Below are 17,354 nucleotides of genomic sequence, written 5' to 3' on the forward strand. Positions count from 1 at the left end.
GTTTCACTTCACCTTCCCCATCTCTGCCAGTAAGTAACAGCTCTGCTGGGGGAAGGGAAGGAAGGAAGGAAGAAAAAGCCCTGAGTCAGCACAAGGGTTGAGTCAGGGAGTTCAGGATGTGCTGTCCATTCCCTGTCCCCTGCTCCAAGGCACATCCAGCAGATAAAAGGTCTGGCAGGGCAGGGAGAGGCTCCAGCTGGTGATGAAAGCAAAGGCTCTGTCCCCTGAAGGACTCAGGGAGGTCACTGTGTCCCCTGCAAGCAGTTGCTCTCCTGAACTCTCCCAGTTCCATAAGCGCAGGGCTCTGCTGCTGCAGGTCTGGGAAGCAGATTTTCAATCCAGTCATTCCATAGGAGAATTATTCAGCATCTACCAGCTCCTATCAGCACCTCAGCAGCTGTGTCAGCCCACATCACCTCTGCCTGAGGCCGCTCCTTGCTCCCACCCGAGGACACTGGGCTCTGAATTTCTTCCAAGCTCTGTCTCCTCAACCCTTGCAGGACCCACGGAGCTCTTCAGATGCACAGACAGACTTTAACTGAGGCCTTCAGACCAGGCTTTCTGTCACTCACCCTCCCTCTGGTGACACTCAGCCCTGCTGCTCCAGCACTGCTTGGTCACAGGTGGCCAAGAAGAGAAAGGGTCCAGCAGACAAGAAACAGCAGCTTTCTCTTTATAGGGAAGAAATGCAAACGGTGGAGAAACAGAGAAACGTCCTGGGACAGGACAGGCCCCTGGGCATCGGGAAAATCAAGGGAGTTCCCAAAGGGGGCTGAGCAGGCAGCAGCTCACAGGGAGGGTCAGGGACTCTCTCATGAAGCCTAAACAAGGAATTAAACATGGTAAAGTTCCACTGCTAGAGCTCCTGTCTCCTATTTAAAATATGCTTAAGCACTCTCTAAGGAAATGAAGCAAAAAGGGCTCCACTGCAAGGGACAGGGACGATCCCAAAGCAAGGGTTTCCAGGAGATCAATTCCCTTCAAAATGTCTGGAACCAGTTTTCACACAAGAGCAAAACCATCCCAGGTGTGACCACAAAACCAGGCAAGTGACACAAGCAATGGGATAAGGGAAAGAACAAACAGTCTGCACGATAAAACACAGACTGTAAATACATATAGAAAATATACATTTTAAAAGGCACAATCCAACTTAAAAATCCTATTTCTAGATTAAATAAATCATTAATTGACTGCAAGTACATTCGAATGGCACAAAAAGAGCTGTGTAAGGGCATGTGCCAAGCTTTCTTTCCAGGTGACAACTGTGCTTTCCCAGCAGCTCCACATAAACCAGGCTCCTGCATCTCAACAACAACTGGAAAGATTTCAACTCCTGGCTGGGGTAAAGGAATGTTTTGGGCTGGGAGGGATCTCAAAGCTCATCCCATGCCACGGCAGGGACACTTCCCCTGTGCCAGGCTGCTCCAGCCCCAGGGTCCAGCCTGGCCTGGGGCACTGCCAGGGATCCAGGGGCAGCCCCAGCTGCTCGGGGCACCCTGGGCCAGGCGTGCCCACCCTGCCAGGGAAGGATTTCTCCCAGTACCCCATCCAGCCCTGCTCTCTTCTAATGCTGAGATACAAGGCCAGGAATAATCCTGCTGGGTGCATTAGCAGCGCTAATGACAAGTTCAGACACAGCAAAGAAATGAGCAAAACAGACACAAAACAAGGGAAGACTTTCACTGGACTGGAGGGGTGAGGATTTATGGAACAAGATTTCCCCAAGCAAACAGAGAGCGAGGTTCAGGTTTGTCTCTACACAAAGCTACAGGCCAAGGCAAGAGTTTCTTGGGAGAAGAGCCAGATTTCAGCTCCAGCTCTGTCCCACAGAGCAGCACTGAAGCACTGAGGAGGGCTCCAAGTGACCCCAAGTTCCAGCTACTCTGCATTTCTGCCAAGGGCTGGGAATCATTTCAGGCCGTGCTGGAGAGAACAAGGATATGCACACAAAGCCAAGAACTCCGAGGGAAAATCTAGATATGGAAAACAGGGTCTTCAAAAAAACAAAACCATGTATCCAACAGCTAGGGAAGAGATGCTCATCCTCACTAGATAAGCACTTGAGCTGCTCTGGAGGATGCAGGCTGGAGGGAGCACCATGTGCACAGGCATTTTCCATGCTGGCTCTGGAAAACTTTGTTATGGTCCTTCTGTAAATGAGCCAGGAAGTCTGGACAGTTAATAACACTGCAAAGAGTAATTTTCCTGTCCTGAAATGCTTTAATACGTCTTTCCAGGATAAAAATTCCTTTCCTGCAAGAGGATAAGAACATTAAGGCTGTTGTTAGTGCTAATGGTTTATTTACTGTAAGTCACAAATCTGTGGCACGGGGAGGTTTGTTTACTGTAGCTCACTAATTTCTCCCCTGTGGATACTTCAAAAGTCGACTGGTTTGCAGCTCCCTGTAATCAGGAAAATTTGCTACAAGGTTGTGGGGCAGCCTCGCACTGGGAAAAAAATCCAGTCGCAAAACTGCAACATGATGCTGATTTCCCAACATAACAGATCTAAAAAACCTTTCAAGTCTGGGTCAAGAAGAAAGCCAAGGCAGCTGTGAAAACAAAGCCCCTCCTTAAACCCCTCACACTGGCAAGTTTTTAACATGCTGACTGATAATCAGTGCCCAAGGACACCCACAAATTGTTCTCCTGGGATGTCACAGCCTGATCCCTACCCACTGGCACTGTGTGCTGGCAGCAGGGTGGTTCCTACAGAGCCACCCTGAACTCTGCATCCCCAGGAGAGAATCCCCAAATCCCCGGGGCTGGCAAAGCTGTGCCAGCTGTGCCCCACGGCCACTTTGTCCCCAGCCCAGAGCACTCAGTGCCACCTGCAGGGGACACCTGCAGGCATGGGCACTGCAAAGCTGCCTGGGCAGCCCCTGCCAAGGCCTGAGCACCCTTTCCATGGGCAAATTCCTGCTGCTGACCAAGCTGAGCCTGCCCTGCCCAGCCTGAGGCCGTTCCCTCTGCTCCTGTCCCTGTTCCCTGGCAGCACAGCCCGACCCCCCCGGCTGTCCCCTCCTGGCAGGGACTTGTGCAGAGCCACAAGGGCCCCCTGAGCCTCCTTTGCTCCAGGCTCAGCCCCTTCCCAGCTCCCTCAGGAATTCCCCAGCCCCTTCCCAGCTCCCTTCCCTGCTCTGGACACGCTCCAGCCCCTCCAGGTCTCTCCTGCAGGAGCAGAACTGGACCCGGCCCTCAAGGGACCCCAGCACAGAGGGACAATCCCTGCCCTGCTCCCGCTGGACACACTGGGGCTGATCCAAGTCAGGATGTTTTTTCAGCAGAGGCAGGGAGTTTAAAAGGTAAGTGAAGAGAAGAAACACAGTAAAGAGAGGTCAGGGAGAGGAGAGCCAAGGAATGATGAAGAGCAGGAAGGGCTGGATACAGCAACTCCATGGTATAAACACAACTCATCCCTTTCCTCCCTCCAACTACCGCAGCTCTTACAGCACTCCAGTCAAACCTCCCAGAGGCTGAGCTTTCCCAGGTTCACACCTCTGGGCAGAGATCAAACCTGCTCAGAAGATGGTGCTACACCCACCCACCGCAGAGCAGTGATCTGAGGACAGAAGTTTCCTTTAGGGTCTGACTTGCCTTGACAGCCGCTCTGAGAGAACCTTTTCCTGATCTCGAGCCCAGACCTCCCTGAGACAGCTCGAGCTGCTCCCTCGGGTCCTGTCCCTGCTCACAGGGAGCAGAGATCACTGCCTGACAACGACAGATATGAAAGGTTTGTACAATTTATAGCACAGGAGGAACGAGTGGCACAATTTATAGCTCGCACTTGCAGCGGTGGATTAAACCAGACAATCCCAATTCATCCAGGTGGCTTGAGAGGCTGCTCACTCCTGGCTGTGGAAGCCAGGAGCTGAACTCCTGGCTGTGGATCAGGATTGTTTTATTTCTCCATCTGGCTTGTTAAAAATAGGGGCAATTTGCCTTGGCAGCAGCCTTGTGACTCCAACAGGAGATGGCTCCAGGGCCACTTGCTGCAGCACCAAAGCACGTCCCCAGCGGGGCTGGGGACAGCGTGAGGAGCAGAGGCTCTCCCAGCTGGCACTGCAGTCAGCAGGAACTGCTCAGCTCCTGGCTCCAGCACAGCATTCTCCACGAGCTGGCAACTGCCGACATCTCCAAAATAACCCCTGCACGCTAAAAATACATTTCTGGTTATCTGCCTTCTGAGTTGAGAGCTCAAAATGAAAACTGGCATTATAATGATGAATCTATAACTTCATCAATCATTACCTGCTGAAACAGCAAGCAAGAGTTTATGGCACTCACTTGGCTGCAGAAGTGCAACCTAAAGGTATTTTATAGGAAAAATTAAGTTGTCAATATTTCAACTATTCAAAACCACCCAATACTGAAGCACTCACAACCAAACCTTCATCAGTCAAAAAAGCCTTTCTCAAAATCAACAGCGACGTTGTCAATTCTCCTGGAAAGTACCACAGGTGTTTACTGCTGCTTGAAGTGAAGAGAAAACCCAAAATGAACTCGCCGGGGTGAAGAGTTGGCTGCTGCAGAGGAAGGAATCCGAACGCCTGCCTCCAAATGAACTTGTCCCCCTTTGGGGAAAGGAAAAGGTAATAACACTCCACCACCACTGAGACCAGGAAAATGAACACACTGAACCACAGAATGCTTTGGAAAGGACCTTCAAATCATCCCCTGCCATGGCAGGGACACCTTCCACTGCCCCAGGCTGCTCCAGCCCCAGTGTCCAGCCTGGCCTGGGGCACTGCCAGGGATCCAGGGGCAGCCCCAGCTGCTCTGGGCACCTGTGCCAGCCCCTGCCCACCCTGCCACAGAGGAAATTGTCTCTAATATCCGATCTAAACCTGTGATTTTTCACTCTGAAGCCATTCCCTGTGTGCTGTCCCTGCCTCCCCTGGAAATTGTCTCTCTCCAGGTTTCCTGGGGCTCCTGCAGGCCCTGCAAGGCCACCCTGAGCTCAGCCCAAAGCTTCTCCTGTGCAGCTGAACAATGCCAGCTGTGCCAGCCTTTGCTGCCAGCAGAGCTGCTCCAGCCCTCTGCTCATCCTGGAGCCTCCTCTGGGCTCTCTGCAGCAGCTCCAGCTCCTCCCAGGGCTGGGCCCAGGGCTGGGGCAGCTCTGCAGCTGGGGAATCACCTGAGGGGCTCAGGGGCACAATCCCAATCCCTCTCCTGATCCCAGCTGGGGGCTCTGGGCTGGGGCAGCTCCAGCTCTCCCAGGGCTGCTCCCTCTGCTCACCCCAGCCTGGATTGATGCCAGGCTGCCCAGTCCAAGTGCAGCCCTTGGTACTTTCACCATGCAGAACCAGCAGAGGCACTGAACGTGCCAAGGATGATCCACAGCATTCTCCAGGTGATATGCCCTGTCCCCAAGCTGTGACCAGGCAGACCAGGCCCCATGGAGCATTTATTACATCAAATCCACTCTGCTTCCTCACAGAAATGAATAATTAAGTACCTGTAGAGATAAAACTACACGAACATGCCTCAGTTCTCATCTGATTAAATGCTGCTGCTGACAGTTTGAGAACCCAAGCACTCAGCACTCCTCCAAATGTTCAGCTGGACTGGTGCAACTTTCAGGCAGGAAACCCCAAATTACACAAGAAAAAAAAGTCCAGTACAAAAAAAAAGCCACTTCATATGTTTAAAGGAGAAAACAGCAGCAGCAAATAACCCTCAGTTAAGGTCCCCAGCAAGAGGTGCCCTCACACTCTACATTGAAGAGGCCATTTACTCACACACTTCTGTTCTTCCCCCTTTTGTAGTTCTCCAGCAAACATTATCCATGACAACCTTCAAGCTACAGGAGCTCTATATGGCAACAGCTCGTGGCTTCCAGCGCTGAAGAATCTCACTAATTATTTCAGTGAAATGAGGGCAAATGAAGGAATAACACAAGTATTGGGCTGTGTTTGTCTATGGCCCTTTTAATCACTGCTTGGACAGCTGGGAACTGGAATGCCCGAGGAGCAGGAAGAAAGGAGAAAAAAAGCCCAAGCAGCACCTCTTGTTCCTTCAGGACATGAACAAAGGAGAAAGATTTTTGAATTGGGCCCAGCAGAAAAATCAGCATCTTCCAATCCTGAGATCATTCCCTCAGCCCTCTGAAAGGTTCCTGTTCAAGAGCCCCAATGAGGGCTTGCAGGGGCCTCCCAAATCCTGGCTGCCAGCAGGACAGGGTCAGAGCCCTGTTAAAATCCTCCAGGAACTGCAGGTACCAGCTGGGACAATCAGGCTGGAATGAGGCAAAGAACCTGGGCAACAGAGCAAATCCTGCAGGCTGAGGAGGAAATGCAACACCTCGGGACAACGAGCATGAGAACCTGGCAGGGAACTCTGGGGAGACTCCTAACAACCCCCATGGCAAAGGAGGCAAAAGTTCCTGAAACACAGACAGGCACGGCAGAGCTGAGGCCAGAAATCCCAGAAGGAATTCCACAATCCCAGAAGGATTGTATTGAGGGGGACCCTAAAGTTCATCCCATCCCAGCCCTGCCATGGCAGGGACACCTTCCCCTGTGCCAGGCTGCTCCAGCCCCAGTGTCCAGCCTGGCCTTGGGCACTGCCAGGGATCCAGGGATGGAATTCCATCCCAGCCCCTGCCCACCCTGCCAGGGAACAATTCCTCATTGCCAATACCCTATTTAATCCTTCTCTCCTTCAGCTCAAGGCCATTCCCCCTTGTCCTGTCACTCCATGCTCTTGGGCTACCAGAGGACAAAGTTTCGTGTTTTGCTCACCTACTTCAGAATTTGGAGAGTTTTCTGCGAGTCTTTCTTTGACATTCATTTCGTTGCTGGCAGCTCAGGAAGCTGTCAGACCACTTTATTAAAACATGCAGAATATCAAGACCCATCCAAAACACACCTGCCTGAACAGGCAAGCACCACACGTGGGGGGAGCCTGGAGAGAGCATTGCTAAGAAATGCTGCAGGGATACAGGATGAAGGGCATGGGGCACCCTGCCCACACCCTGCTTTCCCCAGACACTAAACCAGCTTTGATCAGACAGGCAAAACCTTTAGATTGGATATTCCAGGGGACTGCACGCGGGAATTGAGTGGAACCCTGGAAAACACTCTGTGTGACAGAAGAATTGATCTGCTCTGGAAAGCAGCACTGGCAGAGTATCAGCCCCAGTAACACGCAGAAATCACGTGTGAATTAAGCATTATGAAAAAAAGCCAAAAACCCACACACAGCAAAAAAACCAAAAAGCCTGAGGGGGAATCATGGATGTTCCAAGCAGGATCTCACAGTTGCAAGTGAGATTTAATTTGGTTTCAGTGCAAAGTTCAGTGTTTAGACCCATAAGAAACTCACATAAACCTCATTTTTTAAATGCTTCTCCCTAGACTGGACGGACTGAACAGATACACAGAGATCTAAGGGGAAAAAAGAAAAAAGCCATAACATTAAAATGTAACAGCCCGGCCAAAAATATGAGTAACCAGATCCACAGTGCCAGAGGTCAGAGATCCACCAGCACTGCTCCTGCCAGCACTGAAAGGCAGGAATAAAGAGTCCTGCAAGAGGCACTAAGCCAGCACCGTCCCCAGGGACAAAGAACTTCACACATTTTTTGCAGTTACCTTGCCAAGAACTTCCCCACTGTATCCAACACTAACCATGGAATCTGGGAGGAATAGAATGGTTCTATAGCAACCAGCTGTGCAGATATTTTTCAAACAGAACAAATTGGATACAAATGCCAAATACTTTCCCAACCAATGCAGCCTATTCCTAGTGGGAGGAGAAAACTCTGTTCACTGCTGTGACCCAAAGCACAGTGCAAATCTGAGTTCTGTACAGAGCTCAGGAGCTTAAAACAAATCTGATAACCAGCAGCAGATCAACAGACACCCAGGTGTGCACCTTGTGTTAATCTGCCAGGACAAGACTCCAGCAGCCTCTCTCCTTGGGAGCAGCACTTCCATGAGACTTTTCCACCAGGGTTACACTCCCCCCACCAACAGGCCAACTTTGCTAATATTGCCATATCCCTTGGAGGAGTTAACAGGGAATCTTCTGGGGAGGAGGAGCAGTCACATAACACACCAGCTCTACAGTGGCACCTGCACATGAATCAAAGCAAGAGCCCTGGGGGGCTGGAGCGTGTCCAGGGCAGGGAAGGGAGCTGGGAAGGGGCTGGAGAATTCCTGAGGGAGCTGGGAAGGGGCTGAGCCTGGAGCAAAGGAGGCTCAGGGGGGCCCTTGTGGCTCTGCACAAGTCCCTGCCAGGAGGGGACAGCCGGGGGGGTCGGGCTGTGCTGCCAGGGAACAGGGACAGGAGCAGAGGGAACGGCCTCAGGCTGGGCCAGGGCAGGCTCAGCTTGGCCAGCAGCAGGAATTTGCCCATGGAAAGGGTGCTCAGGCCTTGGCAGGGGCTGCCCAGGCAGCTTGGCAGTGCCCATCCCTGCAGGTGTCCCCTGCAGGTGGCACTGAGTGCTCTGGGCTGGCGACAAGGTGGCCGTGGGGCACAGCTGGCACTGCCTGGGCTGGCAGGGCTGTGCCAGCCCCGGGGATTTGGGGATTCTCTGTCTGCAATCTGGGCCCTGCAAGCTCCCAGAACAATGCAGGGATCTGGCTGTCACCACGTTCAGATGAAGCCACTCCTGCTGTAGTTTCCTGATGTGCAGAGCCATAACAAGACCCAACCTCCCTCCTGCAGGCCAACAAGCAGCTCAATTGAAGCATTCTTCTCAGCAAAATAAGAACAAGACACCCTGAGAATCCATGGCTGTGCTTTCCCCTAGCTGAAACACAAAACAGCAAACCTCCATGCAACCTGTAAAAAATAAGGCAAATCAAGTCTAATATTAGGTTCATGCACATCAGCCCCAGTGCACATCCTCAGAATGCTTATTTTAGAAGTCCACAAATCAAAAGAAAGGTGAAAACCACCTAACTAGGTAACAGCTCTCCTTCCTTCTATCACAGCAAGGCTTTGTTTCTATTTAAATCTTCACAGAATAAAGTTTTGAATCTTTAATGAGAGACAAAGCCAAGCTAATGCAGGATGGAATTATTGGTAGAATGCATTCACCTGGTTTCATAATACCGTACAGGGATAACAACAGAACTCAACAGGTAAATGTTTGAAACCACAGCATGGTTTGGGTTCAGAGGGACCTCAAAGCTCATCCCCTGTGCCAGGCTGCTCCAGCCCCAGTGTCCAGCCTGGCCTGGGGCACTGCCAGGGATCCAGGGGCAGCCCCAGCTGCTCTGGGCACCCTGTGCCAGGGCTGCCCACCCTGCCAGGGAACAATTCCTCATTCCCTATATCCCCATCCAGCCCTGCCCTGCTTCCTCTCAAAGCCATTCCCCTGAGTCCTGTCACTCCATGCCCCTCCAGGGACTGAGAAGAGCCTCAGCAGAGATGGAACCCATTTCCCCCTTTTGTTACCTCTGCTCCCCTGGTGTTTCCCAGCTCCCCATCCCAGCTCCAGAGCCCGGCTCCTCGTGGGATCCCAGCTCCTTCACAGAAATCCTGGAGAACTGGCCCAGGGTGCCCAGAGCAGCTGGGGCTGCCCCTGGATCCCTGGCAGTGCCCAAGGCCAGGCTGGACACTGGGGCTGGAGCAGCCTGGCACAGAGGAAGGTGTCCCTGCCATGGCAGGGGTGGCACTGGCTGGGCTTTGAGGTCCATCCCAGCCCATTCAGGGATGCCAGAAAAGCCAGGGCAGCCCCTTGGCCATGGCTGGTACAGAACCAGGCACTGCTGGTGCCACACTGAACTCGATCATCAGAGCAAAGCCAGCCTGGGAAGCTGCACCCTGCTGTACCCAGGACACTGCAGCCTTCTGCCCTTGCATTTCCTGCCTTTCCAAACCTCTGCAGCTCCAAGCTATCTCACATGGAGAGGAATTGCACACAAGGGTCTCTGGGGAAGATTCAAGGAACTTTTGTTTAATAAGAATTTCTTTATTTCTCCCCTTTCCTTTTTTTTTCCCTCCCTTCTGAAGCTGGGAAAGGACAGGAAAGCACAATAAACCTGCCCACAAAAGGAAATGAAGTGTCACCAGAATTTCAGTGCTCAAGTTCCCTGGGTCTCATTTCAGTGCACAGAGCTGGACTGAGTCAGCATTTTTCATTCACAACGCTGGCAGCATTTTGAAGGGGGTGTTTTAAAGACGAGGACTCAATTTCTGTCGCTGGTTTGAACTTCCCAAGCAGAACGTCTCATTTTAACATAACGATTGCAGAGATTCAGCAGGACTCTATTCCCTGCACACGTGTAGCTGCCGCCCTGCCCCGGCCAGACTGTGCTTTGTTTTCCCGAGCTAACCCCAGGTGCTTTAATCCAGGATTGCATCAAGGTAATCCAGGGAAAGCCGGAACTTGGCATTACCCTAAGAGATTCTAGAAACTCTAGGAACTGAGCAACTCCAGCAGCACGGCCTGATTGCCTCAGAGCTCCAGAGGAACATTTTCCTGTAACAGAGAGCAGAAAGCAGGAAAGAAGCACAGAGAGCAGGAAAAATGCAACATTATTTCTGACGCTTCATGAGATCCCTGATCACAGCGACTTTATCAACCATCCAAAGATCCTCCCTGCCTCTTACTTCCACCAAAGTCCCCAGAGACACAAAGGGCACAAAATTTATTATTCAGCCACCAGCAGAGCCCACCCAGCAATGAGCACAGCTGAACAGAGAGCCTGTGAGGCTGAGGTTCCAGCTAACACATCATCCCTGGAACTCGCTCAGCTCCGCCAGCCCAGCACCAGCACGGGCCAAGGCACTGAAAGGTCAGAGCTGCAGCTCTGCTGCCCAGCCTCCAGCTCTGCCGCCCTGCCTCCAGCTCCAGCTCTGCCTCCAGCCTCCAGCTCCAGCTCTGCCACCCGGCCTCCAAGTGATGGGGAGTCCAGCAAGGGAAAAGCACTCCTACAGACTCCTACTCTTTTCAGTCCTGCAGCTCTCCTCCTTCTCCTCGTCTCTCAGCAAGGAATCCAAAGTCTGTCATGAGTGACAAGCAGGAGCAGTGAAACCAGCTCAGATCCCACTGGCTCACCTGAGAAATTCTGAATTCTCCAACTAAAATCCCAAGAGTTGGGCTGCAGTTTGACCAGGAAGCACAGCACAAACACATCAGCACTGCAAAGAGCTGCCCAGGGAGCTTGGCAGTGCCCATCCCTGCAGGTGTCCCCTGCAGGTGGCACTGAGTGCTCTGGGCTGGGGACAAGGTGGCCGTGGGGCACAGCTGGCACTGCATGGGCTGGCAGGGCTGTGCCAGCCCCAGGGATTTGGGGATCCTGGGAAATGGTGATGTTTAAAGGCTCAGAGATCCCACACCACATTTTGCTGTACAAAGAGTGTATTCAAATTAAAAGTGTGATTAACAGAAAACTTCACCAGATTTCCTAAAATCACAGAATCACAAAATATCCTGAGCTGGGAGACACCCCCAGGGATCCCCCAGTGCCACCCCTGCCCTGCCCAGAGCCCAGCAAGCCCAGCCTGGGCACCCCTGGCAGCGCTGGCCAAAGGCTCCTGGAGCTCTGGCAGCCTCGGGGCCGTGCCCATTGCCTGGGCAGCCTGGGCAGTGCCAGCAGCCTCTGGGGAAGAGCCTTGCCCTAAAACCCAAACTAAATCCCTCTTGGCCCAGTTCAGCTGCTCCCTGGGTGCTGTCCCTGTCACCAGAGAGAACGGGAATGGGCACCACATGCTCATGGAGAGCTGGGGGGACAGGAGAGACACTGAGGGGTTTGGTTTTAAGTTCTCAACTCTTTGGGTTAAGTACCCCCAGTAGTTTACACAGAGTGATTTTTTGAGCCATACAATAGCATTTGTCAGCAGCTCAGAGTAACGCTGAGAGCACTTGACTCTAAAGGATGCAGCTTTTTCCCTCCTCACAAAGCAAAATTGTTCTGCTTGCATCATCTGCAGACAGCACGAGTTCGAAGCAATGCCCTCAGATTTAGAGACTGAGTTGAAAGAGCAGCACCAAACAATCCATGGCAGACAATCCTGCCAGACTGCAGCTGGAGAACTTCCTATTCCTGTGTCACAAGAGCTTTCCATCCCCCACGCAGAGCTCTGGGATTTACGGGTCATCCTTCACTTCTGACTCTGCAAAAAGGATGACTAAACAACCTAAAAAAGGCATGGAGCTGGTCAAGTGAAAATGCTGCACAAGCTCCAGCTCCACTCTGATAACAGCTGTGATAAGGAAGCACGTTCTGAGCAAGGGTAACACCTCAGCTTCCTGCCAGCTCAGCAGGTTGGGGTCAGAGAGCAGGAAGCCCCAAACGGGAGGATCAGTCTGGTCCATCCCACGTCAATTAAAGATCTCCTGGTCACAAGCCCAACATCCCCTCTGGTCCCACCAGAGCCATCTGAAGGGCTCTGGGCCCACGGGAATTCCAGCCCTGAGAGAGACTCCCTGATCCCAGTGAAGCCAGAGGTTCCTGGCACAGCCAGCTGGAGCTGCTCGGCGGTGCCCACAGTGCCACACCACCCAAAGAGTGAACTGCACTTGCCCTCTTCCTCTGGCCATGTCAGCGCTATTTGACAACACTTCCTTGAAGCAACCTCACTTCTCAGCAGCAAACGTCCACAAAAACTAGATTTCGGTCACTTCTTAAAATCCATGTGCTGTGTTAAATAGCAGGCTGCTGTTTGTTCTTCAATAAGCACATTATGGTTTCTCTGTGGTTTGAGAACAGCAGAGCAGAACAGGCAGAAGCTTCCAAGTTGGATAAAGGCTGTTTCCAAACTTTGTCCTTAGACACTTCAAAAATCCACAATGTCCTGCCATGAATTTAACACGTAAAACATATTTTAACACTTTTATGCTCTGAACTCTTCCTCTGAATAGAAATGTTACAAACCAGAACATTAAAAAAAACAAAAACAACAAAACTATAAGGAGCAGTTAGAAAAGAAGAGGGGAAAACCTTGTTACATGTCTGCTTTTAAAAGCAGTACTTCCCTGAACACCGACAGTAACTTCATGCCACACTGCTTTATTCCAACTAAAAACCCTGCCCTCTTCTCTTTGATGCTTGTTCTGCTGTTTGCAGTCCAAGCCCACACAGAGGAACAGAGGTGGTAACGAGGAAGAAAATGTTTCAGGTATTTCAGATCTCTCTACAACCCAGTTCCAGTCACAAAGCTGTTGCTGGTTGGGATTGGCCCTCACAATCCCCAGCAGAACAAAACCCAGGAACATCAAAATCCAAAGGGTGAGAGGGAGAGAACACCTGCCAGCCTTCAGATAACGCTGGAACTCGAGAGACCATTACAGGGAAGAAATACAGATGCAGGACAAGAAAAGAACAGGTAAGAATGGGGATGGCTGCAGGCAGGGAGCTGGGAAAGCAAGCACAGGCACAGGCAGCAGCTGCAGCAAAGGTGCAGGGCAGAGAACTGCCTGTAAAAAATGGAATTCCACCAAATGTCCGTGCAAAACAGGCAAGCACCAACCCTACACAGGAGCCCGTCTGTCTGAGAGCTGCAGAGAGCTGAGTTCATCCAGCTGGGGCTCACATGTGACTCCAAGGAAAATGTCAGGATTTTTGCTCAAGAAATTCAATGATTACATCATCCCGTTTGGTACATGACCAGATTACTGGCATTTTATTACAAAACACAGCTCTCAAGCTGTCAGCTTTTATAATTCTCTGTAGGAATTAACTGTGCTTCCCCAAAATACCCTGAAGATTTGTGAAGTTACTAGAACTTGCACTGGGTAACTGAGCTCCTGGCTGCACCTCCTCACCAAAGCACAGGAATCCCCACAAAACCTGTCCACACCTGAAGGCCACGTGCAAAACTTACTAAAAAACCATCAAATGTTGCACCTTGCAGTTCACAGGCCAGCCCACAACCCGGCGCCTGGGAATCTGAAATTATAACATAAATGAAAAAAAAAAAAAAGGATTTTTGCAGTTACAGTAAAAGGCTTTATCACCACAAAGACACAGTTAACATAGTTCTGTGTTTAATTTGTGATTAACACGGAATTGGCTCGACTGTATCTTCAGTTCTCAGATCAGCCCTGGGAACGCTTCAGATCCAAGCAGCGAGTTGCCAACACACAAGCAGAGGTGCTAAACTGTACCACAACATAAAGAGAGGCACGGAGAGAGCCCTCCCGAGCCCCGGCTGAGCTCTGGGAGTGAATGTGCAGCTGCCCTTCCCCGGGCTCAGCTCGCTGGGCAGCTGAGGCTGCTCCGGCTGCACAGCTGAATTCCCTGCCCAGCAGCCAAGGCTGGAGCTCCCCTCCACAGTTCAGCTGGGAGGGCAGGGAACAAAAAGTCCGTGTGTGCTTGGCAGGAGGAGAGCAGGCAGAAAACAAGAGAGGCCTCTTCTCCTTCCCCCCAAGATGGGTGGGGGCTCTTCTGCAAACACAAAACCAGACATCATTTCAACATTTCTCTCATACACTGGCTCGAAGGGCTCACACAGAGAGACCCAGAGGTGCTGTCAGAAAAAAAGGAAAAGTTCTTGTTCCCCCAAAGCAGCTCTGCCACGGGCATCCCCTGGATCTGCAGGAGGGAGGCTGGAAAACCTGGATGACACTCCCAGCAGGTGAGACTCTAACACAGGCTGGGTTGGGCTGGGAGTGACCTCAAAGCCACCCAGTGCCACCCCTGCCATGGCAGGGACACCTTCCACTGCCCCCGGCTGCTCCAGCCCCAGTGTCCAGCCTGGCCTGGGGCACTGCCAGGGATCCAGGGGCAGCCTCAGCTGCTCTGGGAATTCCATCCCAGCCCCTGCCAGGGAACAATTCCTCATTGCCAAGATCCCATCCAGCCCTGCCCTCTGGCAGTCTGGATTATTTCACAGGGATATTTAAACGCAGTAAATAGTTCCGGTTCTGTATGGAAGTACAGAAACCCATGTGCTCCAGAGGAGGCTCATTCTGAGTCCTGCAGAGAGGTGCCAGCCATCCCAGGTGGCTCCATGGGAACCCTCCCTCAGGAAGCACAGGTTTAAATCCAGGCATTCTGTGTGTTTTGTATTATTTGTGTATTAATAACTATTTCCTACAAACTGCATTTCTGTGGAGCTTGTGAACCTGCACCTTGAGACGATGCACAGCTAAACCCTGTCCAGTCATCACAGCCAATTATGCCCAGGGCTAGATCCTTCAGAGAATACTGAGGGAGAGCTGAAAATCCGAATCATCTGGAAATCATGGAAATTATCATCTGAAATCATGGAAATCTGAAGGACCAACACACAAAGGAAAACCTGAACTTTTGAGGCAACGTGCCTCCAGTGGAATGATTTCAACAGTGCCATTAGGATTTGCTATCCACACTATTGGTAGCAATGTATTTCCTGTAATATGGAATTTACCTTGATCCTCCAGGATTGCCATCCCACAGAACCTTGCTCTCACAAACTCCTGGGATGGAGAGCCAGCTCTCACAACCGAGGGCACACACAGCCATGAGGGACAGTGCAGGGAAAGGGGGCTGGAAACTGCTGCCAAAGAGAATCACAGCGGAGCCTGGGGTTCAGACACTCGTGGTTATTTCACAATCCCAGACTCACATTTCACCACACAACTTGTTTAAAAGCAGAATTCACAGAGAAGGGACGTCCACTTGGACACTAACACTAATTAATTCAATTACCTGAAAAACAGCACGTGGAAAAGTAAAATATAATATGCAACACATGAAGGTTTGAGAAGAGAAAACCAAACCATGGATGCAGTGTGTCAGTCAAGTTTGCTGTGTTTTCATTGACTGCAATGGAGGGAATGCTGTAAAAATGCACCTTTTGCATCCAAACTAGAATAACCTTTCTTCCTGAGGATAACCCTTCTTCCCCAAGGATAACTCTCTTCACTCCTTGCCACTCACAATTATTTAATTTCTATTAACTAGAAATTTTCTATTCTGGTCAAGAAGCTGATCCTCTGGAGGGGACAGACAATGCCCTGCTCACACAGGAGAGATTAGTTTCTAATTACTATCAGTAATTAGTGCTTTCCTGCAGCTAGAGCTGGAATTTCTCCGTCAGGAGCCTGAGCACCTCCAGCCCTGCCACACACAGAGCTCCAGGGAGACTCATTCCAGACAGGTGGATGCACCAGACACCTCCACCAGTCCCAAACCTCACAGTTTATGTTTGTTGGATGAGGGCCTGGCAAATACTGCTCTAAATCCTTCCACCTGCAATTAAAACCCTTCAGAGACAACGCCAGCCAAAAATAACCAGCGCAGTCGAGCATTCTTTTGAAATTACACAAAGTGCACTCGTAAAAGAGGCTGACTCCTTGTGCCACAGATCCCACAGAGGTTTTAGCACCTCTCACTGAGGTTTCCTGTGCACAAGTCATTCATCAGCAGCTCTCAGCCCCGAGCCCGTTTCTGATTGTCCACCACCCCCCCCCAATTTCATGCTCGGCAAGTAAAAACAAAACCAAGTTGCTGTGGAGGGGGCATCCCAAGTTCAGCAGCTGTGAGCAACACAAGAGCGACGAGCGCTGCGAGCTGCCAGCACACAGCAGCAGCTCAGGCAGCCCCGGGGCTGCTTGAGGGTAAAAAAGAACCCCAAACCCCTCACAGCTCCAAGCAGGTCAGCTCTGAGCCACCCCAGCTGAGAGGAGCCCCCCAAACCAACCTGCTGAGGGTTCATCCCTGCACACAGCACAGGGAAATGTTCAGATGAACTCCTGATCACAGAAGCCCAACTGGTTTGGGTTGGGAGGGACCTTAAATCCCACCCTGTGCCACCCCTGCCATGGCAGGGACACCTTCACTGTGCCAGGCTGCTCCAGCCTGGCCTTGGGCACTGCCAGGGATCCGGGGGCCTCCAGGTGGGGGTTTCTTACAGAAAACTTCCACCCCACCAATCTCCCCCTTCCTCAACCCATTGCTTGTATTTTCCTTAACTTTTTTCCCGTTATTCTTCCATTCCTCTTTCCCCTGGCGTTATCCTCCTAAAAGCTAAGATGACAATCCCTGATTACAGCACAAAGACACGCCATAAAAGGCTGCCCAATGTCAGGGTTCAGAAACATTTCACTGCTGCGTTCACATTCTTTCCTGAAGCCAAATCTATCCTAATTGCGGGATTAGAGGCATTAAGGAAAGGCCACCGAACAGCAGTGAGAGAGGGAACAGGCACTGCAGCTCACGGCTCTGAGATCCCAATCCTTCCTTTATCTAGGAACCAGGACATCATGGAACACTCTCAAACAGACAGCTGCTCTGCAGAGGACTTCATGTGCAATGAAAGGCAGAGGGACAGCACAGAGGGAACCTGGGAGCTGAAAGGATGGAGTGGGCTTTGGGCAGCAGCAAGCGCAGGGGGCAGTCCACCCAGCTCTGGGGATGCCTCAGACTGCAGAAACTGCTCAGAAACTGCTCAGAAACTGCTCAGAAACT

At 51.5% G+C, this 17,354-nt stretch overlaps 1 protein-coding gene across 8 annotated transcripts in view; it reads right to left on the bottom strand.

Annotated features, from left to right (window-relative positions):
• ITSN1 (intersectin 1) overlaps positions 1–17,354 on the bottom strand; it is a 107,886-nt gene that overhangs the window by 88,797 nt on the left and 1,735 nt on the right. The window contains exon 2 of one of the 8 annotated variants that reach the window (XM_038142679.1): positions 13,786–13,850. The exons of the other annotated variants lie outside the window; for them this stretch is intronic. The gene's annotated coding sequence lies outside the window, so the exon portion shown is untranslated. The remainder of the gene's footprint in view (positions 1–13,785; positions 13,851–17,354) is intronic. 8 annotated transcript variants of the gene reach the window in all.

Source organism: Motacilla alba, chromosome 1 (genome assembly GCF_015832195.1).
Source record: "Motacilla alba alba isolate MOTALB_02 chromosome 1, Motacilla_alba_V1.0_pri, whole genome shotgun sequence".
Taxonomy (NCBI): domain Eukaryota; kingdom Metazoa; phylum Chordata; class Aves; order Passeriformes; family Motacillidae; genus Motacilla; species Motacilla alba.